Genomic DNA, 24,846 nt, shown 5'->3' with positions numbered 1-24,846 from the left:
TCAATATAATCTCCCTTTCTTGCCCGGATGGACTTTACTCCAGCATTGGATGGAGGCATCTATTAGTCTCTTCCTGGGAAATGAACTTGATTGATGGGACTTATTAAAGGCAGAATGATGAATTGGTATCTAGCTAGTTACAATGTCAAATTGCAACAAAAACACACACACAAAAAAATAGCATTCCCTTGACGCCAATGAGGTTATAGTTTATGATATTGCTCTGAAAATCACAAAGGACAGAGTGCAAATACAATGCATTTATGGCTCTTTCCCTTTCTTCATTCATTAAATAAGCAAGCAACTGTTTTACTTAAATTTAAAATTTGCTAATTACTTTTATAGATTTATTTTATCTGAACATCTCTATAATGTCTAAATAGACACTCCATTTTTACACACAAACACACCACAGATGATTTTGTTCAAAGTCAGACCATATAAAAAATCAAAATGGGAGACTCCAAAGAAAATGTGATTTCTTTCCAAGAAGTCCACTGTGTTCTGATTTCAAATATTGACTTTTTTTCTGGAAATATCCTGTTGTTTAAATTGTCTACACACCAAGCTTGATTCTCAGCTGGAACACTCAAAATCAGGGACATGTTTCTATACATATTTTTAAAGTTCATTCACATTTCTCTTGAAAGTTGCAATAAATCATCTTAATTTGAATCACTCCCCAAGCTCATGTGCCTTTCTAAACTTTCCCTTTGAATATAAACTGTAAGGGTATACTTTTGCTTTAACCATTTTTTTTTCTGCTTTGATACTGTTTCAAAAGTTCAGTGTGTGCTTATTTGCATTGTTGATTTATTTGCTTTTTCACCCATCTAGCAAAGGTATTGAACATCTACTACCCGACAAAGCCTACATTGGGAAGTGTAGAGATGCAAAGATTAATAAGATTCATATAAAGATTAATATTAATAAAGATTAATAATTCTCTACACTCAAAGGGCTCTCAGATAGGAGAGCTAATGTTATCATGCATTCTTACAGGGCTTTGTAGCTTACAAAACATTTTCAAACACATTATTACATTCAAATGTCTTTATAACAACCTGATGAACCAAGTAGATGTTATTAGCCCTGTTTTACAGATGGACAAACTGCACCACCTCTCAGGAAGTCTTGCTTCACAGTTGATTACCATGACAGTGGGGTTCAATTGGAATGCAAGAAAAATCACCTGAGAAGATTAAAAAGTAACTGCAGCCTGGGATCCCCCTCCAGAAATGCAGATTTTATTGGTCTAAGGTAGAGTCTGAGCATTGGGTATTTTTTTAACATTCATGAGTTGATTCTACTATGCAGCCTTGGTTGAAAATCACTGCTATGCTTTTCTTAAAGTGTTGTCGTTCTCCTTAGATATCATACTGTTTCCCATCTCTGTGTCTTTGCTCCTTTGACCTTGCACTTTCTATTTTACATTGAAATCCCACACGTGTCTTATTCACATCCTATTCATAAGGACTATATCTTGCTCATCTTTTTAAGGCCCAAATCTTAGTATAGTACTCTGTGCACAGTAGGAGATGAGTGTTTCTGGAACTAACTTGAATTTGATCACAAAATATGCTAGTTTGTGTTCTTGTTTCTACCTCAGCATTATCCCTCATTGTGGTGTCCCTCACCGAAGTATAAAAATCTTTCCTATTATTAGATCAACTAATCCATTTTTGTCTCCTTCTCACTGAAATCCTAGGTTAATTTTCCTCGGGCAAGTCAGGAAAACAAATTAAGTGGTACTGTGATGTCCTATACTCAAAATCATCCCTCACCAATTCTTAGCATATCAAACCCCAATTCTCTCTTCCAATGCTTCATTTCCCAGGAGAAGAAAGAATGTGGCCCTTGACTTCCACTGCGTAGCTAATCCAACCAGGGTTGCCATCAGGAACGTCACAAGATCTTTATTAAAACAGTTTGTTCCACTGACACTTACAGATACACCCAGCTGGGTCAGAATTCAAAATGAACACCTAGTTTAGTCCTCACCTCTGGAATCTACAGCATCCAGTTAATACTCAGAAAATTTATGTCTGAACAATAGGTCATTAGAGTCTGATTAATGGGGTCATTAGAGTGTATTTTTCTGATATGATTAATGTTCTTGCTCAGAAATACAAATAATTGTATTCTGCAAATAAACTACCAGTATCTCTAAAATAATTTCTAAAAATTAATACTGTAATAGAAATAATTTACATCAGTTCAACATTATGATGTTCAACAACTTTATACTATTGTTTGCAAAACTGACATATACTGCATATATATGTAGTATATCTCAATGTGTGTGTATATCTATATATGCATGTGCATATGTAGGTGTGTATATATACACAAAATATAAAATATATTATATACACTGACAGTAAATATAAGATCTCTGGATTATAGAAGAGATTATTAACACAGAGCTTCTTTTTATCCCCCCCCCAGGGAAGAGATTTTTATTTTTATTTTTATTTTTTTTAATTGATACTTAAATTTTATTTGTTTCAAATATTTGTTTCAAATATTTATTTGAATTGGGTAAATTTTGGTTTCAGGAGTAAATTTACTGATTGATCTCTTATTTTTTTTAATTTAATTTTTTTTCTTTATTTTCAGCGTAACAGTATTCATTGTTTTTGCACAACACCCAGTGCTCCATGCAATCCGTGCCCTCTCCAATACCCACCACCTGGTTCCCCCAACCTCCCACCCCCCGCCCCGTCAAAACCCTCAGATTGTTTTTCAGAGTCCATAGTCTCTCATGGTTCACCTCCCCTTCCAATTTCCCTCAACTCCCTTCTCCTCTCTAACTCCCCTTGTCCTCCATGCTATTTGTTATGCTCCACAAATAAGTGAAACCATATGATAATTGACTCTCTCTGCTTGACTTATTTCACTCAGCATAATCTCTTCCAGTCCCGTCCATGTTGCTACAAAAGTTGGGTATTCATCCTTTCTGATGGAGGCATAATACTCCATAGTATATATGGACCACATCTTCCTTATCCATTCGTCCATTGAAGGGCATCTTGGTTCTTTCCACAGCTTCTTAACTCCAGTTCCCCACAGGGCGCCAGGATAGGAACCATTATTCACCTGGGCATGCCTGAGTGGGATTTGTATGAGGAGTAAAATGCTGAAATTAGGACTCAGAGCTTAGCTAGAGCACCTGTTACATCTATACCTCTATCTTGCTCTTCAGAGAGAACTTTACTCTGGAATGTAATCAAATTTTCTCTGGGGAATAGAGGAAAGGCTCAACCCTAGATGTGAGCAAATGGCTCTGTGGAGATAAGTCTCAGTAAATCTCTCTGGAGTGTTGCACAATCTCTATTTTTCAGCAGGATTGCTATAAAATCACAAATCCCAAACTATGCAAAAATATGAAAATATTCATGGAGAATTGTCTCCCAAAAATGTAGATATTTTCTGCATATAATTTGGAACAATAAGCCAGCATCCTTACTTCTTTGATGGAGCTAATATTTCATGAGTTTCCACAAATCCTAGAAGCTAAGCTAAAAGTAGTCATATTATACTCTCAGTAATGACATACATCATCATCTGCAACAAGTTCAGTTTCCTCACACTTGAGATTCTGGACAAAGTCATTAGAATAACCTGCCATATATCTGCCAGGTTGTTAAACATTCTAGATTTAGTGGGACACAAAAGTGAAATGGTTTTCTACCATGCTGATGCTACTTTCACTATGCCAGGAAGAATCCCCATTTCTTTTCTCTTGTGAAATCTCAGTTGCCATAATCACTTTCAGTTTTCCAGTTATCTACAGTCAAAAAGTCCACTCAAATTTAATCATTTCAAACTTTAACCTCATATTCGCCCCTGGGCCAAGTTTAGCTTTGCTTTAAAGAATCCAGAATGAGCAAGGGGAACAGTGTGTTCCTTATATCATCTTGTCCCTTTTCTGGATTCGTTTCTTTTTTGGCATGTTGGGAGGAGAAATGGAAGTTCATAAGCAAATGTTTCTGACCTGTCTTTTGCTACAGTAATCTTCCCTGTGAAATGATCTTGATTTGATGGTTCCCTAATGGTCATATAAGTGGATTCTTTAAAGGACCCTTATGGGGACTTCTGCATGGGAGATGTGTTCCAGCTTGAAGTTTTGAATCTATCAGTTTCTTTCCATAATGATCTTGCCTCTGGGTTGCCCCTCCTGGAAGACCTTTGATCCACAGGTGTTGCAGCCATCTTGCCATGACAAATAATGGGAGTGAACTGCACCCCTCCTCCACTGTTATTCCCTCCCTCAGTCCTCTAATCTATGTCTCTCCAATTCCCTTTCCTCTGCTCCAATCAACACTAAGAGCTTTCAGTAAATCTGTCTTGGCATATATCCCACCAAATAATGAGATGCCAGGTTCCCATTATGACTTATTCTTCTAGTCTCTAGAAGTGAATCTTATGGATCCCTTGATTTGGGAACCAAAAAGTATCACCATTCCATGAAGGGGAAGGAAAAAGTCCAGCTCTCTTTTCTTATAATCCAATCATTCTCAAATTTCCCTAGTCCACTCACACAGATTAATAGGTGGGGTACACTGATGTCTGAAGCAAAGGAGCAAATCTGGTCACCTTTCAATAGGACCTGAAGAGGTCTGGTCTTTTTAAGACTCATTAAATAAACTTATTAGAAAATTAGGCTGACTAACCCATTGTTTTCTTCTTGTTCACCTAATTATTCTACATACTGAAATTTCTAATCCTATACTTTGCTTCTGATGCATATAAATGCTCTCTTCTTACTTAGGTCACTGAGTATTCTGTCTTCTGCCATTCAGAACTTTCTCAAAACACATTGCTCTTCAAAGACTAATTAATTTTTCACTATATAATACTAAAAGTGATTGGCACTAAACAATGTTCCAACTGGAAAGGACCGTCATGAACCCAGTCCAATTTTCTCCAATAACTGGCAAGAATAGTTGATTTCAAAAGGTGAAGTGGTTTATCCAAGGTTATTGAGTTAATCAGTGGCAAAGGTGGAACCAGCATTTTGGCCTCCTGACTTCTGAGAGGGGAGATTTCCCAATACATCATGTTTCTTTGCTCAAATCAGCATGATCTAAAAACGAAATTCATATGATCTGAAAAGATGCAGCTAATTATACTTATGAGATGATATATCTACTTAAAGAGGCATGAAAAATCGTGTCATGTCACAAATGATCAAATAGTCCCTTTCTATATTTTATAATTGGTCATCCATGTGTTCCTATGGATTCAGGCAAGTTAAATACTCATGCTGAGTCATACTTAAAAATTGGCACAATGTATTTGGGAGGTACTTGGGAAACAAATCATTGCACAAAAGTGTATATTCAGAAGAGATAGCAAGTTTGGCTTAAGACCATGTAAAACAAATTTTCAGGCAAAGTATGTCATTTTGCAGATGTTTCCTGCATCTAAAACAACGCCACTACAGTTAACCAGTTTAAGCTGGAGGTATCAGGATGTAACCTGGGAGTATGCCTGTTGATGACTCCTCTGGGTGCTGGGGAATTTAAGTATAAGCAATTACTTAAATATCTATAATAGGTAAAGTATACTTAAGATCAGTAAATGAAAAGATCTATAACCCAGAACTAGCTTTTCTACAAGCTTCAGTTTGAACTAACTTTGCCAAAACATTTGTGGAAAATAATTTCTTTTTAGGAAAATCAAGGTGTGCATATCTTTCAGGAATGTCTTTGGAAATATTTATGGGGGAATAATCCTGATACCAGGGATAAGAAGTACAGCCCAAGAAAACTAATTTAGTTCCATAAAGTGGACATTCCAAAGTCCAAAGCAGGAATACAGAGAACAGAGCAAGGGAACTGTATATATGGACTGAGAGATTTATAGAGTGTTTATATATGTAGTGATATGGCTCCTCAGCCCAGTTTCCCTATTTGGGCTTATTCATATAACTACTCTTTATTGAGCTCCTAACTTCTGCCGGTAGTGGGAATCTAAGAATATTATACAACACATGGTCTCTGCCATTTAGTAATTTATTACTTCTTTGGGAAATGAAGGAATATACCAAGCCGTACATTACAGATGACATTAATAATAATGCTTCCTGCATCTTGCTGTGCATTTCTCTTATTCCTCAGGTATGCTCATATCTTTCTTACTAGAGGTTAACCACTCAGAGAATATTGATTGTGTCTTATTTATCTTTGAGGTCCTTAAAATACATGGAAAAAGGCAAATATTTCATAAATGAAAGGGATAACTTTGTGAATGAAGTTTTGCAGGTTACGTAGAGCTTATAAGTTCATGGAGCCACTTGACTAAAAGTCATCCTAACCCTATGATATGAGTAGAGCCTATTTGGTTACTTCCAATTCACAGCCAATGAAAATGGGGTCCAGGGGATTTAAATTGGTTTCCAATTTAACAAGTGACAAAAGTGTGGGTATAGCCTTTCTTCCTATTCCCGCCATTTCTACATCACTATGCTACCTCCTTAGTATATGGTAAGAGATCTGTAAGTATAATGAATGTTTGCAAAAGGGAAAGATCATGTGAGTAAGCAAAAAAGACTCCATGAAAAAGTTGACATTGAGTTTAAAGTTTTACTTCAGGACTTTATTTTAACTTTATTTCAGCTAAAATTTTTTATTTGTTATTTTATTTTTATTCTGCATCATATTGAAGATGCTATTTTAAGTTTGAAAGTTTCTAGAGAAGAAGGTGGAGTACTTTGTATATGGAGAATATTATTCTGAATGTCTATTGGTAATAAGTATTCGATTTTCAACTCCTGGGTAATTGCTCATCTTAAAATTTTAGGACTCAGATGCATACAATTACAGATCTGGAAGTGGACTGTGGAAATAATGTGGTAAAGTGGTCTCTAACATTTTTGCCACCTACTGGTCTTTCATAAGCAACCCACCTCCAACAGTCCTCCTGATTTCTAAATATTTTGCACATCTTATTTAGTCCAAAGTCAAAGAAGACATGGTACCAGTCATCAAGAAACTCACGAACTAGTAGAAATCTCTAAGTAAATAATAAGCATGTTCTCCTTTCCCTGGCCTTTTAATCTTCATTGCAATAAATGGTGTCACTGTTCATCTAAATGCCCATGTCTGAAACCTAGATTTTATGTTAGCTCATACCCAATTCATTAGAAGTTTACCAGCATGATTCCAGCACTTAATTCAGGTCTGTACTCAGCTATCACTTCCTTAGAAAGACCTTCCTTAATATAGCCACTCTCCCCAACCTCTGTCACCTTCCAGTCTCTCAAACTGCTTTATTTTTTAAATAATTTTTAAAGACTTTATTTATTTATTTGACAAGAGAAATCACAAGTAGGCAGAGAGGCAGGCAGAGAGAGAGAGGGAAGCAGACTCCCTGCCGAGCAGAGAGCCTGATGCGGGGCTTAATCCCAGGACACTGACATCATGACCTAAGCTGAAGGCAGAGGCTTAACCCACTGAACCACCCAAGCACCATTCAAACTGCTTTATGTCTATTCCTGGCACCTGCTTCATATTAGTTCCATCTTTATTTATTTGTTATTTATTTCATACTAGACTGTATGAAAAATTCATAAAGTAAGGACTTGGCATTATTCTCTGCTATAACTTCAGCTACTACAGTACACAGAAATCAATAAATATTTGTATAGATTAATAGATGAATTAAGATATAAACAAATGGGGACGCCTGGATGGCTCAGTTGTTAAGCATCTGCCTTCAGCTCAAGTCATGATCCGTGGGTCCCGGCATCGGGCCCCACATCAAGCTCCCTGCTTGGTAGGAAGCCTGTTGTCCCTCTCCCACTTCCCTTGCTTGAATTCCCTCTCACACTGTGTCTCTCTCTGTCAAATAAATAAATAAAATCTTTAAAATATGTATATATATATATATATATATATATACACACACATATATATATAAGCTATATATATATTTATATATTATATACATATATAAACAAATGGATAATAAAAGGGATGAGCACGTGAAGAAAATGATACAGTGGGGGGGTACAATGAAAAGGAATGACTAATTATACTTGAAAGATAAGCTAAAGATTCGTGGCAATGAGCTGGGCTTTAAAGAAATTAGTAGAAGCTAACAAGACAAATTAGGTAGGGAGGAGAAGTGTTGGCTAAGAAAATGGACAAAAAAGTGAAAGTGGGCATGGATTTTTCAGTGAATGATTGGAATACAAGATGTGCATGAGAAATAGTAGGTGATGAGGTACTTTGTTAGACCGAAGGCATATATTGAAAGGTCTTGTATGCTTACTAAGGAGTTTTGACTTGTTCTCTGGGTATTACAGACAGATTTTAAGAACAGAAATACCATGAGTAGATCTGTCATGGCCATGGGTTAGATGTACTTTGCAAAGGAGGGAAGAGTCAAAGACACAATTTAGGACATTTTTACAACACTACCAACTGTGAATCAAGTACCTAGACCAAGGGTGTACCCTTGGACATGGAGAGGGAAAGACATAGATGAGCAATATTTCAGAAGTAAAATGAAAATACAGAATTAAATGGCTACTTTTGGAAAGAGATGTAGAAACTGAGTGATTTTATAATGCCTTACTTAAGAAATGTGCAGAGTGATGGCTTCATGAAAATAGAAGCCAGAAGGGTGGGGGAAAACAAGGAGAGATATTAGTTCAGTTTAAAGCAACAGTAAAATATGTGGTAGTTGATATTATCAGGTAGTTGATATTTAATTTTTGAGTCTTACTGAAAAATTGAGTTGAGAGAGATTGACCTGAAAAATACAGGGTTTGTGGCCATAAGATCATAAATGATAGTTGAATCCATGGAACGAATTTCCTGTATTAATTACTTTTGCAACTTTAGCATGTAAAGCAAAACTTCTAGTCAGAGCTGCTTATTAGGAACCAATACCAACACAACTGTTGATGACATAAAACAAAGAAACTTGAATTTTCAGTTAGCCTTTGATGAATACATTATTTCTTAAAAATTTTTAAAGATTTTATGTATTCAAGAGAGAGAATGAGTAAGTGGGAGGGAAAGGGAGAAAAAATCTGAAGCAAACTCCACACTGAGTGCAGAGCCCAATGCAAGGCTCAATTGCACAACTAGGAGATCATGACCTGAGCTGAAACCAAAACACACACACACACACACACACCTTCTTTATCCATTCATCAATGGACATTTGGGCTCTCTTCGTAATTTGGCTATTGCTACATTGCTATAAACATCAGAATGCATGTATCTCTTTGAATCAATATTTTTGTATCCTTTGGGTAAATTCCTAATAGGGTATTTGCTATATCATAGGGTCGTTCTATTTTTAACTTTCTAAGGAACCTCCATGCTATTTTAGAGTGGCTGCACTAGTTGCACTAGTTCACTTTCTCACCAACAGTGTGAGAGGATTCCCCATTCTCCACATTCTCTCCAACATCTGTTGTTTCCTGTGTTGTTAATTTTAGTCATTTAGACAGGTATGAGGTGATATCTCATTGTAGTTTTGATTTGTATTTCCCTGATGATGGAGAGATGTTGAACATCTCTCCTTGTGTTTCTTAGCCATCTGGAGGTCTTTGGAAAAATGTCCATTCATGTCTTCTGCCCATTTCTTTTTTTTTTTTTTTTAATTTATTTGACAGACAGAGACCACAAGTAGGCAGAGAGGCAGGCAGAGAGAGAGGAAGAAGCAGGCTCCCTGCTGAGCAGAGAGCCCGAAGCGGGGCTCAATCCCAGGACCCTGAGATCATGACCTGAGCCAAAGGCAGAGGCTTTAACCCACTGAGCCACCCAGGCACCCCTCTTCTGCCCATTTCTTAACTGACTTATTTGGGTTTTGAGTGTTGGGTTTTATAAAGTCTTTATAGATTTTGGATACTAACCCTTTATCAGATATGTTGTTTTCAAATATCTTCTGCCATCCCATAGGCTGCCTTTTAGTTTTGTTGGTTGTTCCTTTGCTGTGCAGAAGCTTTTTCTCTTGATGAAGTCCCAATAATTCATTTGTGCTTTTGTTTACCTTGTTTCTGGAGACATACCTAGTAAGAAGTTCCTATGACTGATGTCAAGGAGGTTGTGCCTGTGTTCTTCTCTAGGATTTTGATGGTTTCCTGTCTCATATTTAGGTTTTTCATCCATTTTGAATTTATTTGTGTCTGTGTTGTAAGAAAGTGATATAGTTTCATTCTTCTGCATGTTGCTATTCAGTTTTCCCAAAACCATTTGTTGAAGAGACTTTTCCATTGGATATTTTTTCTTGCTTTGTTGAAGATTAGTTGATCATATAGTTGTGGGTCCACTAAAGGGTTTTCTATTCTGTTCCATTCATCTATGTGTAGTGTTTTTGTGCCAGTACTATACTGTCTTGATGACTACAGCTTTGTAATAGAGCTTGAAGTCTGGAATTGTGATGCCTCCAGTTTTGTTTTTCTTTTTCATGATTGCTTTGGCTATTTGGGGTCTTTTGTGGTTTAATGCAAATTTTAGGATTGTACTAGCTCTGCAAAAAAATGTTGGTGATATTTTGATAAGAATTGCATTAAGTGTATAGATTGCTTATTGTAGTATAGATACTTTAACAATATTTGTTCTTCTAATCCATGAGCATTGAATGTTTTTCCATTTCCTTGCATCTTTTTCAGTTTCTTTCATGAGTGTTCTATAGTTTTCAGAGTATAGATCCTTTAGCTCTTTGGTTAGGTTTATTCCTAGGTATCTAATGGTTTTTGGTGCAGTTGTAAATGGTACCAATTCCTTGATTTCTCTTTCTGCCACTTCATTATTAGTATGTTGAAATGCAACAGATTTCTTCACATTGATTTTATATCCTGCAACTTTGCTGAATTCATGTATTAGTTCTAGCTATTTTTTAGTGCAACTTTAGGATGGAATGTTCTGAATATATTAAATCCATCTGGTCCAGTGTGTCATGTAAACTCATTGTCTCCCTGTTGGTTTTCTGCTTAGATGATCTGTGCATTGTTGTAAGTGGGGTGTTAAAGTCCCCCCCTATTATTGTGTTATTATCAATATCATGTTTCCTATTAAGTGCTTTATATTTTTGAATGCTTCCAAGTTGGGGGCATAAATATTTATAATTCTTAGCTCTTCTTGTTGGATAGATCACTTTTTTTATGATGTAGTGTTCTTCTTCATCTCTTGTTACAGTCCTTGGTCTAAAAATCTAGTTTATCTGATATAATTATTGTTACTCCAGCATTTTGGGGAGGTCCATTGCATGATAAGTTGTTCTCCACCCCTCCCTTTCAATCTACTGGTGTTAAGTCTAAGATTATTCTTGTCCTTATTCTTTCTTTTGGGTTGAATTTCATCTTGACATTTTGTCTAGCTCTCTGTCTTGTCTGTATTAAGAAAGATTGTTATTTTTCCTACTCCTGAGAGTAATGGCTTCATAAAGAAGAGGTCATATATCGTTCAGGGCCTGGCAATTCAGGAAGTGTCTCTGCTGGATGCCGTGTGCACTCTGTTGCTGTGTTTTGGCTATTCTTTCCCACAAGTCAGTTTTCTGAAGAGTTTCTCCTTGCCTGTCATGGGAAGTGTTTGGACTTTGGCCAGAGTATGGTGAGTGTTAACTAGGTGTACTCTGATCTGCTTGTTAAAAGAAACAAAGGAAACCTGATGATATTTCTACTAAAGCTTCATGAAGCTTTGCAGAACTCTGTGGTCAGTAGATGTGGTGCTGGTCTTCTGGTGAAGGGGCCCACTGCACTGGTTCTCAGGCACACTTGCCTGAGAAAAGCAGCACCACAGAGTGCAGAGGGGCAGGGCTTGGTGTAAGTGATTTAGGCTGCCAGCATTGGTGCTGTGTTGCTCACTGAAATTAGTATATACTGAGGGGAAGGGAGGGAATTGGTGCCCACCAAGCTCTTTTGTCCCTGGAGGGGCAATGCCACCTCTCCCAGAGGCACTCCAAGAAGGGGGAACAATCTCTCCCAGTGTATCTCAGGAGATCCTCGGATCATGTTGTCTGCTCCTGGACTCTCTGCCCTCCTTCTCCATAGGAGCACTGTAGCATGCATGGATCTCCACATTGGCCATACCACAGACCTCTAAAATTCCCATCTTTGAGCCCCACTTGTAAAAATTCATGCATTTCAGCCCCTGTTATTTTCCCAGTCAATGGCTTTAGGGAAGTGTTTTCCTTGTGCAATCTCCTATACACTCCTTTCTCTCTCTTCCTCTCTCCCTCTTCTCTTTGTGACCAGGACTTCCTTTTCTCTACAACATATGTGATCTATTTCTCCCCCAAGTCACGTCTCCACACCTCTTACCTTCCATGATATGGCCTCTTCTCCCCCTCTACTTGTACAATTTGTTCTGTCCGTGGATTGATTTCTTGGATATTCAGAATGATTTGATATTTATCTAGCTGAGTTCAAGGGTCCAGGCAAGCCTAGGGTTCTCCTACTACTCTGCCATCTTAGCCCCTGTGATCTAGTCTATCTTAAAAGATTAAAAAGTATTTAAGGATTATTAGAAAAATTAATATTTACCTTTATATAATGCATATCTGCAATTTTTAAAATGTTAAATTATTATTATTCCTTATCATTTAATATCATTAGTCCTCTTAAACTTCCCAGTAACATTAAACATGATCCCCACACCATGAGGCTTACCATGGGAAAGATGACTTTGGTGCCATGTGATATGTAGGTAACATTAGTTACCAGTTACAACTTCAACATGGGCATTTTGTTCTTGGCATTTCTCAACTCTTAGAAATCCAAGGTATTTGTAATTTCATTTTCTGACTTTTAATTTTACTTTCCTTCTCACACCCCAGTAATTTTTTTTCCTTTCATTTAATTGCCATAGGCTAGTTTTTGAGAAGAGATGTAACCCAGACTGGTTAGAAGTCCATTCTGGCACTCCCGAGCTATGTGAATGATGTTGGACTAGGTACAGAACCTCTACAAGACTCATTTTCATCATCCATACACTATAAGCTTGTTTTGGCATACTGTCAGCTTGTTTTGAGGTTTGGATGAGATACTATAAGGAAGGTCCTTATTTTCATAGCTGGCATATAGGCTTTCAAAATTTACAGTGTTTAAGATACTTCAACTGACTGATCAGCTTCAAACTTTAAGGCTATACTTGCACTTTAAAATTGGAATCTATAGGCTCCTTTTTTCTTATAGATGCAATAAATAACTACAAACATTTACATGTGATTATTATTATTTACCTGTAATGTCTTATTTAATATTTAAACAATTCTATGAGGGAAGTTACAATAATAGTCCAGTCTTACAGATAAGGAAACTGAGGCACAGACTGGTTAAATAACTGGCCCAAGGTTATACTTCTGACAAGTACCAGAGTTCGGTTTCAAAGGCAAGCCATCAAATTGAGACTTTTCCTATTTTTAAAAAATTTTTTCTCTATTACCCAAAGCTTGGGGGGAAAAATGGAGCAGCAATTTTCTATTTTATAATCAGTAATAGGTTGAGTTAAAAAAAAAAAAAAGGCCTTAGAGAGGAAGAACAAAAGTGAAATTGAGGACATGTTGACATAAAAGGAAACAAAGAAGGGAGAGGTGATGGAGAAAGACAAGAGATCCCAATATTTATCCAAATTCTCAGTTTGGAGAGTTCTTCATTGCAATCAAGAAGATAATGAAAACTGAAGACAGAAGAAAGTCATTCACTTTAAAACTGAAAACAAACATACAACAACAACAAATTGGATTTAAACTTTCAACAATGGATTTTTTAGCTAGATAAATCAATATAGGAGTAATATTCCCAACTTGCCCATAAAGCTTCATCATTGAATTAGGAACAAGGTCACCAGATTCTTGTTCCGGCTCAGTAGCTTATCACACAGGGGCAATCAATTGTTCCAAGAAGCAAGGTGGTAGAAACTATCTAAGGGAAGATCATACCTGTGGGAGAGAAACAATAGTGCAAAGAACACCAAGGCCGAGAGGATGGGAGTGCTAACATGCAAATGGGCTCAGAACAGTGCTTACTAGATATATCAGAAGTCTCCAGCATGGTTTTCATCCTGAATGGGTTGCTATGGACAATCACCTGAGAGATGTCCTTTTTATAACTGCAGGGAATACCTAACTCCCCACCTCTGCTTCCCTTACGGCATAGATATAATCATCTTAAAGAAAAACCAAGCAAGAAAGGAAAGAAAAATATGTTCTTAAAATTTTCATAGCATCCTGCCATTTCCTTTATAGAGTGAGCAAGGTAGCTGAGATAATTTCTAAGGTTCATTAGTTCTGTTGCTCAATGAAAACTTGAAGAATGAGTGACATTCTAGATATCTCTCATAAGGGAAAAAAATAAATTTTTAGGAAATATATTTAAACAACAAAGATGTTTTTGTGATCTGTACCATTGAGAATTTGGAAACCATTAAGGTAACAATGAAAAAATGTTGAATAATCTATAAGATATCCATATTATAAAGTGTTATGTAGCCATTATTTAAAATTCAACTATGATTATGAACAGTTTATATAACACAAACAAAGGCTTGAATTAAAATAAATGGCACAATATATATGTATATCAAATGATCACTTACAATATAAATTTATACAATGTTTTGTGTCAATTACATCTCAATTAAGCTAGGGAAAATTAATGAGAAAAGATTTAAAATTTTATGTACAATATCATCACAATCAAATGATTGAAAATGTATAGCAAAAATGATTGGCTAGAAATACACAAACTGTTACAACTGGTTTTCAGTGGATAATAGAAATATGCATGCTTTTTTTCCCCCTGTTCTTCTAATTTCTGATTTTATATGAGGGTTATTTTTATAGAAGTTAAAAATAAAATAAATTTTATTTTCACCTATATATATTTGGGGATTTTTTTTCTTCCAAATATTTTACCTGTTTTATATTGCAGCCAGCACTGGGTTACAGAGAACAAGCAGATTTTGGCCCTGGTGACCACAAGTTACACATACTAGAAGCCTTATCTAGGAAATGATCTTATGGATAATCATGTTACCCAGTGGGACCCAGAGCTACTTATTGTGATAGAGTTCCCAGAGGTCACCTCCAATCTGCTTCTCTCACTCTGTGAAAACTTATTCATTTGTTAATTGCAAGATTCCTATTGACGCAATCTGAAATCATTTTACCAGACATTACACATCCTTCATGACAGTAAACTGTTCTGAGGATATTTTTTCTCTCACTATAATGTAAGCTGTATCAATTTTTAGCCAGTCACGCTATACAAATTCATTAGTGCCACATTTTGCCTTTATGTAAGCAAATATGCAAATATACAAAGTAATGTTTGTTTGTTTTCCCATAAACTTGTTTTCATTTTTGAAAAGCTACTTCTGGCCTCATGAGAGAAAGGCACAAAGCAAAACCTAAATTTTTTCACCATTCAGACCTTTGAAGAACTTTCAAACCATCAACTTTCCAATGGTTTGAGAAATACTAATGAATTTCAATAGAAGGAAAATACCATCAATCACTAATTTGCTAGTTTTGTTAGCCAACTCCTTTTGCTCTCTAGAGAGCAAGAAAAATGACTCCAAGAGGAATAGGGAGATGTGAATACATAACTTCCAGTCTCAAAACCACATTCTCTGGCAGTCATTGTGGGGTTTGTTCTAAATCCTATGTACCACCAATCTCTATCTTGGAAAATCCTGCCTGGCATCTATCAAGCAACAGGAGATGGTCTCTGTTTGCCTTTGCAGAGCTTCGAGAAAGATCAAGCATCCTAACAGTGCACTGCTTCTGCCCACATTGAGAGGCCTTCTCAGACTTAGTGAAGGCTGAAATCATTTGCCAAGAAAAGCCTTCAGGGTTCAATTAAGAGCAATGTTGGAAAATACTTAACAAAAACCAATCTCCCAAACCAGCACAGAATGTGAAAATTCTGGACACTGTGGGCAATACAATTTGCCAGATCCTTGTGATTATGTTTGGTGTATAATTGGGACTTCTTCACCAAAAAAGTCTGGCCCTCTGTTGAAGTAGGAAGGTGTACAAGACTCTAAGGTCCACCCCAAATAACCCAGGTTACAAAAGAACAAGAATACTTTTAAAAAGAAATAAATTCCTACTGAACGAATATTCCCAAACCCACAACTTTCAGACACAAGTTCAGGAATATTTACCTTTGGGTTAATCTTTTTATATATATATTTTAAAAAACCAGACTTGGATTAACTAAAAAGCAAGCATCTTGAAATCATAAAATATTAGAACTGGAAGTAGGCTTAAATATTATTTAATCCAACTTCTTTATTTTCTTTATTTTCTTATGAAGCCACTGAGACCTAATGAGACCTAATGAGTTTTAATGACTGATTTAATACAATACAGCTTATCAGGGTCTGAGCCATGGAAATAATATTGCATATACAAATATAACTTTAGGATTTTCAGGCACTTTTTCATCAAATGGCTCATTTTATCCTTAGCTATCTCAAAGCAAGGTGGCAGTGAATAATCAGTGGGTCAGTTTCTGTATTTCTGACACTCTTTCAAGCAAAATGACATGTCACTTTAGAGGAGAAAAGAGTTCAAAACTGAAAAAGGTTCCTCTCAATTCAATTTTGTTGGTGCATTTATAATGTCAGGAGATCCTATTTCTTATTTGTGTTGTCTCAGAATTATACCAGGTTGGATAACCACCTAACAGTGAACTCGGCTAAAGTAGGAGAGATTCAAATTTTGAAAGGGAAAAACCTTATAATTTTTATTAATTGAAGAACAAAAGAATTCTTTCCTTTATTTTTTTAAAGATTTTATTTATTTACTTGACAGAGAGAGAGGCAGTACATAAGCAGGGGGAGGAGCAGGCAGAGGGAGAGGGAGAAGCAGGCTCCCCACTGAGCAGGGAGACAGATCAGGACCCTGGGATCATGATCTGAACTGAAGGCAGACGCTTAACCAACTGAGCCATTCAGGCACCCCTAAAATTCTTTCCTATTTTAGAGTTAGGCAGACACTCACCTCTTGCATAGTCTTTTCTGACACTGGGGATAAGAATTACTTGAACTTGAACATCCCTCAGTTCCTGGAAGTTAAGATTCATTGGCTGTCTGAGACGCCTGGGTGGCTCGGTGGGTTAAGCCTCTGCCTTCGGCTCAGGTCATGATCTCAGGGTCCTGGGATTGAGCCCCGCATTGGGCTCTCTGCTCAGCAGGGAGCCTGCTTCCCCCTCTCTGCCTGCCTCTCTGCCTACTTGTGATCTCTCTCTCTCTCTGTCAAATAAATAAATAAAATCTTTAAAAAAAAAAGATTCATTGGCTGTATTTTCTTCAGTTCAATACGAAAGTCTTTATTTTCAGCCTTTATACTTCTCAGAAATATTTTGATTCTGAAATTCATTAAAATCTCAATTCACCTGAAAGTTGACTAGAGTATTCATAATATTATCTATCAAGCGCAGAAATTAAATTAGGCCTAGCCTGAGACTCATTCTTTTTTTTTTTTTTAAGATTTTTATTTATTTGATAGACAGATCACAAGTAGGCAGAGAGGCAGGCAGAGAGAGAGGGGGAAGCATGCTCTCTGCTGAGCAGAGCCCGATGCGGGGCTGGATCCCAGGACCCTGGGATCATGACCTGAGCCCAAGGCAGAGGCTTAACCCACTGAGCCACCCAGGCACCCCTAGCCTGAGATCATTCTAAGTATAATTAATGTGACTTCCATTCCTTTCCCATTTCCTCTCTAAGGACTGCTGTGGAAAGCAAGACTACACTAATGCCTAAATAAACAGAAGCTTTCTTCATTCATTCCACTTTAAAACATCATAGTTTTAGAATGTATTGATTAAAAACATGTTTTAATCATACTTAAAGTGATGTCCTTAACTCTTTCCCAAATAAAATAATAACATTCTCCAATGCCTGGTTAAACTCTTTTCTTCCAAAAGCTACTACCTAAACAGTCAGACTTGCATAAACCAACAATTCTGTGCTTTACATAGAAGGAGAATAGAAGTACACTGAGTCAAATTTGAATAACCAGAGAAGTTTAATGAAATTAGATACAGATGTGAGATTGCAAACATTCATGTTGCTCAAATCAGTCATGATGTACTGTGTGGCATTCAACTTCCCTAATTTGGGCAGTTTTGTTATCATCAATCATTGTTAAATTATGTGAGGTATAATTGGTCCATGGATCACAGTACTATCAGTTGTCTCATTTGGCCTCTGTGCCTTCAAATATACTTCACAAGAGATAATGATAAAGGGTATATAGGCTGAGGGGCACTAAACAAAAGCTTTACTTTTCCCGCCAAGATCACCAGTTATGAAAAGCTTTTCAATTTGATTTTGATGTCCAGTAGATAAACAGAGAATTTTTTGTTTTGGGTTTTTTATAGTCTTTAAACTTTTTAAGGAAAATAATGGGCCTTTATTACACTTCTAAATTGCAATGTCTGTGCTTCTATGTAAGCTAAATAAGTCTGTCCACATCCAAATAATAATAATAATAATCCATAGAAAATACCAAAATCTATGTTTTTCTCCTCTCAAATTTATACCTGGGCCAAACTAAAATATCGAATCCTGAGTCAATTTATCTAGAAAAGAATCTCTAAAAGTATATCAACTGCATTCCCATTTTATTCTTCCAGTCAAGCTTGACTCAAGGCATTTTGAACAGTCTAGCTGATTACCATTTCCACATGACAGATGTGGTATCATTCTCTTCTCTGCATTTCTTCCTTCCACATTTCATAGTCTGTGACTATTCTTTTAAATATTTCTAATACATAGTATTGTCAAGGGCAAAAGAAGAAAAAGAGTACAAGGAGTCTCATGGTTGTGTTTTTACACTCTTACCTGATCTTCATTTTTGTATATATGTAGTCCTTTAGACTTCAATTACAGTCAGCATTACATGTCCTGACCCCTCTGTTAATAATATACTGCCTAACATTAGAAATATTTTCAATTAAAAAATCTAGTATTGGGGGCGCCTGGGTGGCTCAGTGGGTTAAGCCACTGCCTTCGGCTCAGGTCATGATCTCAGAGTCCTGGGATCGAGCCCCGCATGGGGCTCTCTGCTCAGCAGGGAGCCTGCTTCCTCCTCTCTCTGCCTGCCTATCTGCCTGCTTGTGATCTCTCTGTCAAATAAATAAATAAAATCTAAAAAAAAAAAAAAATCTAGTATTGGATAAAAATTAATGAAGAAAGATAAATTTCCTGTTGCATTGACTTGGACTAAAAAGATTTCCAAATTCAAAATCTAATATTGAAGAAAAATTAATGAAAGGAGAGATTTAAACTCCTCCTGAATATAAAGCTAGAATATTAGGTGAACTGTGCAACTTGCTCAAGAACAAGTCTTAACTACTATCACTTTTAATTTATATAAGTGCTTGAACACTCCATTTTTAAAGGAGTCTAACTTTAAAAATAAAGTGAGAGGCAATTAAAAGCAACTTAAGAGATTTTTTAAGTTTCTCCAAGTGTTTCCAAAGAGAATTCCACTCATAATATACAGCAAAAATATCTCTAAAAGTTTTCTTCATCCCCTTTTCTCTCAATGTTCCACATTGAACAAATTCCTGCCCCAATTTTCTTTATTCCTTCTACGAAATATCCACTTCCACAAACTCTCCTTCAAAATGCAACAGTCCACACTTTTTCCTTTTGGCCTTTACATCTCTATTCTTTTCTCTGATAAACAAGATGCTATACACAGTAGAGGAAGGGCTGGTACAAGTTTAACTTCTAAATATCTTGTAAGACAATGTCTGAATTCCTTACCAAGTCAGTCCAAAGAAGACATTCTACTGCCTTTTGAGACAAACTCTCATTCAACTTTTCTATTTGGGTCCCCACAATTCTATGGAAATTCAAACCAAGCAATTTCAACTCACACTACTGGCACTGACTGTCTAAGGCTTGGATTTCAGGGTTTCAAAAACAAGGCTTTGGTGCCAGCTTGTCCCATGGCCGGAAGAAAAGCAAATGAAGCCACAGAGACGTGCCAGTTTTAATTCAATTTCCGGCTCAGCAACCCAACCCTGGTATGAAAATAAAACCCAAAACCCAATTCTCTCCTGTAGTAACCAACAAAAAATGTCCTCTCCCCCATTCCCCCACCTCCCAAAAAAAAAAGAAGCCTTCAGAATTCTTTCAAACCCAACTGGTCAATGTAATCAACTTCTCAGAAGGAGTGCTGTGAATCACTTGTGTCTTTTCAGGACTAGACAGCATGGCAGGGACACATAACCTCAGTGGCAAAGTTATGTGTGGGTATAGAAGAGAACAAAGCTAACTGAGCTTTGGCTTGGAATATAAAACTCTAATCCCAAAGACAGAATTTGTACCTAATTGAATCTAACAGCTTTAGCAGGGCCTTTTGGGTAGAAAGCATGCACTGCTACCCTGTGCCTCCATAATTGATTTAACATGCATTGGGATGGGCTCTAAAAGTCCTGAATCCTAAACTTAGTCTGGTTAACCAAAACAGAAACACCAACACAGGATGCAACGCAATACTGTCAAGTCCAAAATATACAGGACATAGGAAAAATTAAGGAAACACAATAAAGGATTTATCATGCCTTTGGGGCAGGATAAAAGATATGTGCTAATTTCCAAATAACAGGGTCTTTTCATTTTATGTGCAAATATTTCCTTAACAAAAATTCCAAGAACTAAACTAACTTTGCATTACAGTGACTTCTTATGTGAAGTGTATTTACAGGAGGAAACAAGGAGATAGCATATAATCGAAAAAGAATGGTTATTTAAGATGAGCTCTGATAAATACATTTGACCTATTTATTAGTCATAGACATTGATGTGGTAAATGTTCACAAGTCCCAGGACTCCATCCTGCTGAGAATGTTGCCATATCCTTTTAATTTCAGATACACATTTCAGAATATTCCTTATTTAACTCCCATTAACTCCTGTTCTAACTCATTTTTACCCCTAGGACAGGGATTTAAAGTGTTCCTCATAGTTACAGTTCTCATTTGGAGAGAACAGGTGGTTGATACAGAGTTGGGGGGATGACTAAAGAATGCTTAAAGAACTATCCACCCAACTAATAAGCATTATACAGGCAAAGAGCAAGAATTTCCCAAGAACCTAACTTATAACTATTTTTATTCTGTGCTCATCAAAAATGAGCCAGCTGATTTTTTTGAATGATATAAGCAAAATAATGGAAAGTTTTAGAAACTCAGAATCAGTGCAAAAGAATATATGCCAATTAATCTCCTTAGTTAATCTATCATTCTTTTTTGTGCTCATCAAAGTATCCTTATCCCAAAAGCTTTAAGATAATGTATCATCCTTCATTTAAAAATATGTATGTATGTGCAAATTTATTATCTATATGTAACATATACTTGTGCAACACTTGTAGTAATCCCTTTATTTTCTTATTAATGCTAAGGTATTTTAAAGAATCCCAGATGTGTCATTTCATCCCAATATATTTCAGTCTTCATCTCTATAAGTTAAGAAAGATGGTGACAACACTCTCTCTCTTAAAAACTTTAACAATAAAATATTTTAAACAAAATGGAAAAAAATAAGAACAGACACTGATGTAGCCAACAGGAAGATAACATAGATGTCAATAATTGAGCTTGTTAGCTTCAGTTAGTTTTTTCTCCCAAAAGTAAAGTATTGCAAATATAGTCAAATTCCCCATTTTTTTATCAGCCTTCCAAGTGAATACTGAGTCTTAACCAAAATATTTAAATCCACACCAAACTTTCATGCAACTTCTACAGTTGTTTTTATTGTTTTAATTAGACTTTCAAAACCTCTCCTACTTATGATCTTTGCTATTGGGTCACTTCTAGAAATATCTTGTGAAAAAACTAGACTGTTCCATCAGGCTTAGTTTTAATTTATTAACATTTTGACTAAATGTTTTAGGTTAAGCTTTGTGGTTTATCCCAAGATTGAAAAAAACATAATCTTTCTGCTAGAGATAAGTGATGACCTTAATTAATCATAGCATTAATCTACAGAGACTATCACCATAACTTTTTTTTTCCATAAAATATTTAGATAAATGTGGGGCACCTGGGTGGTTCAGTTAGATGAGTTTCGGACTCTTGGTTTTAGCTCAGGTCATGAACTTGGGGTTGTGGGATCCAGTCCCCTGTGGAACTCTGTGCTCAGTGGGGAATCTGCTTGAGATTCTCTCTCTCCCTTTGCCCTTCCTCCTGCTCATATGTTCTCTCTCTTTCTTTCTCTTTCTCTCTCTCTCTCTCTCTCCATCAAATAAATAATTTTTTTTTAAGAACTAGATAAATGGAATTGATCTTGCCAGGAACTGAGTGTAAACTGAGACAAACTAAATACATCTAATTTATTTAATGAGGGATATACACCAAACCTGAAAGACTTACCTAGAATATGGAAATGGATTTAAATAAACCTACTTCAAGCTAATAAATGGGATAAGATTGTTTCCTCATCTATATTTTCTTCTACCTAGTGTATCTCCTTGTATATATAATTTTTTAATCTATAGGCCCTCAATTATTGTATAAGGAATAATGAGAGGGGGATGGGATGAGAAAAGAGAAAAAGAGGAATACATCTTGAGATGCAAGTTACCTAGGAATTTAAGATTTTCAACTTAAATACCAATTTTTCTCTATGACTGTGGCATGATATTTGCATTTAATTTTCTCAAAGTTGAGTAAAAAGCAACCAAGTATGAATCTATAATCTCTCAAAATGATGAGCAGGAGGTTGACCAAAAAAGTGTTTTGACAGCAAAGAATACAGCCAAATGATAAAATCATAAATAATTTAGAATTTTGTTTTTGTTTTCTTTTCTTTTTTCCTTTTCTTTTCACTAAGCTGCCATTTGTCTGCTTAATTGTCATTTGTTTCTTTGTTTTTAGTGCTGTATAAGCTGTATAGTCTCTTGCTATTGTTGAAGTATAGTTGATAGTCAATATTATATTAGTTTCAGGTATACAACACAGTAATTCAGCAATCATATACATTACAAAATGATCATCACAGTAAGTCTAGTTACCATGTCACCATAAAAAGTTGACTCTATTCCCCATGCTATACTTTTATAACCCTGTGACTTATTTATTTTATAACTGAAGTTTGTACCTCTTAATCCCCTTCACCTATTTCTCCCATCCATCTCTTTCCCTCTAGCAACCACCAATTTGTTCTCTGTATTTATGAGTCTGTTTCTGTTTTGATTTATTTGTTTATTTGGGTTTTTTTTTAGATTCTACATATAACTGAGATAGTATAGTATTTGTCTTTCTCTGATTTATTTCACCTATCCTAATACCCTCTAGGTTCATCTATATTGTTACAAATAGCAAGATTTCATTTTTTTTATGACTGAATAACAGTCTATTATACCTCTTCATTATCTATTCATCTATTTAGGTGGTTTCCATATCTTGGCTGTTGTAAATAATGCTGCAGTAAACATAGGGATGCATGTATTTTTTCAAATTAGTGTTTTCATTTCTTTGGATAAACATGCAAAAGTATAATTGCTGGATCATATGGTATTTGTATTTTTTTTTTTTTTTGAGGAACCTCTATACTGTTTTCCCTAGTGGCTGTACCAATTTGCATTCCCACTAACAGTGCACAAGGTTTTCCTTTTCTCCACATTCTTGCCAACACTTGTTAATTTTTCTTTTTGATAACAGCCATTCTGATAGCTATGAGGTGATATCTCATGGTATTTTTGATTTGCATTTCCCTGATGATTAGTGATGTTCAGTACCTTTTCATGTGTCTGTTGGCCATCTATATATCTTTGGGAAAATGTCTATTCAGATTCTCTGCCCACTTTTTAATCAAGTTGTTTGTTTCTATGGCATTGAGTTATATGAGTTCTTCATATATTTTGAGTATTAACACCTTATCAGGTATATCATTCACAAGTACATTCTCCCATTCAGTAGATTGTCTTTTCATTTTGAAGTGTCTTTTACTGTACAAAAGCTTTTTAGCTTGGTATAGTCTCAGTTGCTTATTTTGTTTTTGTTGCCCTTGCCTGAGGAGATAGATCCAAAAAAAATATTGCTAAGACCAGTGTCCAAGAGTTTACTGCTTATCTTTTTTTTTAAGAGTTTTATGGTTTCAGATTTTACATTCAGGTATTTAAGCCATTTTATTTTTGCATATGGTGTAAGAAAGTGTTTCATATAACTGTCCAGTTTTCCCAATAGCATTTTTTTGAAGAGACTGTCTTTTCCCCATTGTACATTTTTGCTTCCTTTGTTATAGATTAACTTACCATATTCCTGTGGGTTTATTTCTGGACTCTTTATTCTGTTCTATTGATCTTTATGTCTGTTTTTGTGCCAATAAACCATACTGTTTTTATTACTATAGTTTTGTGGTATAGTTTGAAGTCTGGGAGAGTGATACCTCCAGTTTTGTTCTTCCTTCTCAGGATTTCTTTGGCTGTTCAGGATTTTTGTGGTTCCATACAAGTTTTAAGATTATTTGTTCTAGCTCTGTGAAAAATGTTATAGCTATTTTGATAGAGATCGCATTGAATCTTGGATTTCTTTGGATAGTTTAGACATTTTAATTCTTCTAATCCCTGAGCATGGTATATGTATCTTTGTATTTGTTTATGTCATCTTTAATTTCTTTTCTCAGGGTTTTATAGTTTTCAGAGTACAAGTCTATCACCTTTTTGGTTAAATTTACTCCTAGGTATTTTATTATTTTTGTTATAGTTGTAAATAGAATTGTTTTATGAATTTTTCTTTCTGGTACTTTATTGTTAGTGTATAGAAATGTAATAGATTTCAATATATTAATTTTGTAAATAGCCCCTTTACTGAGTTTATTTATCTAACTCATTTTTTTATGACAGGAACAAATT

This window comes from Lontra canadensis, unplaced genomic scaffold (assembly GCF_010015895.1).
Source record: "Lontra canadensis isolate GAN:19392208 unplaced genomic scaffold, GSC_riverotter_1.0 scaffold6, whole genome shotgun sequence".
Lineage (NCBI taxonomy): Eukaryota > Metazoa > Chordata > Mammalia > Carnivora > Mustelidae > Lontra > Lontra canadensis.
The sequence above is the reverse complement of the archived record's forward strand: the minus strand, read 5'-3'. Positions refer to the sequence as shown.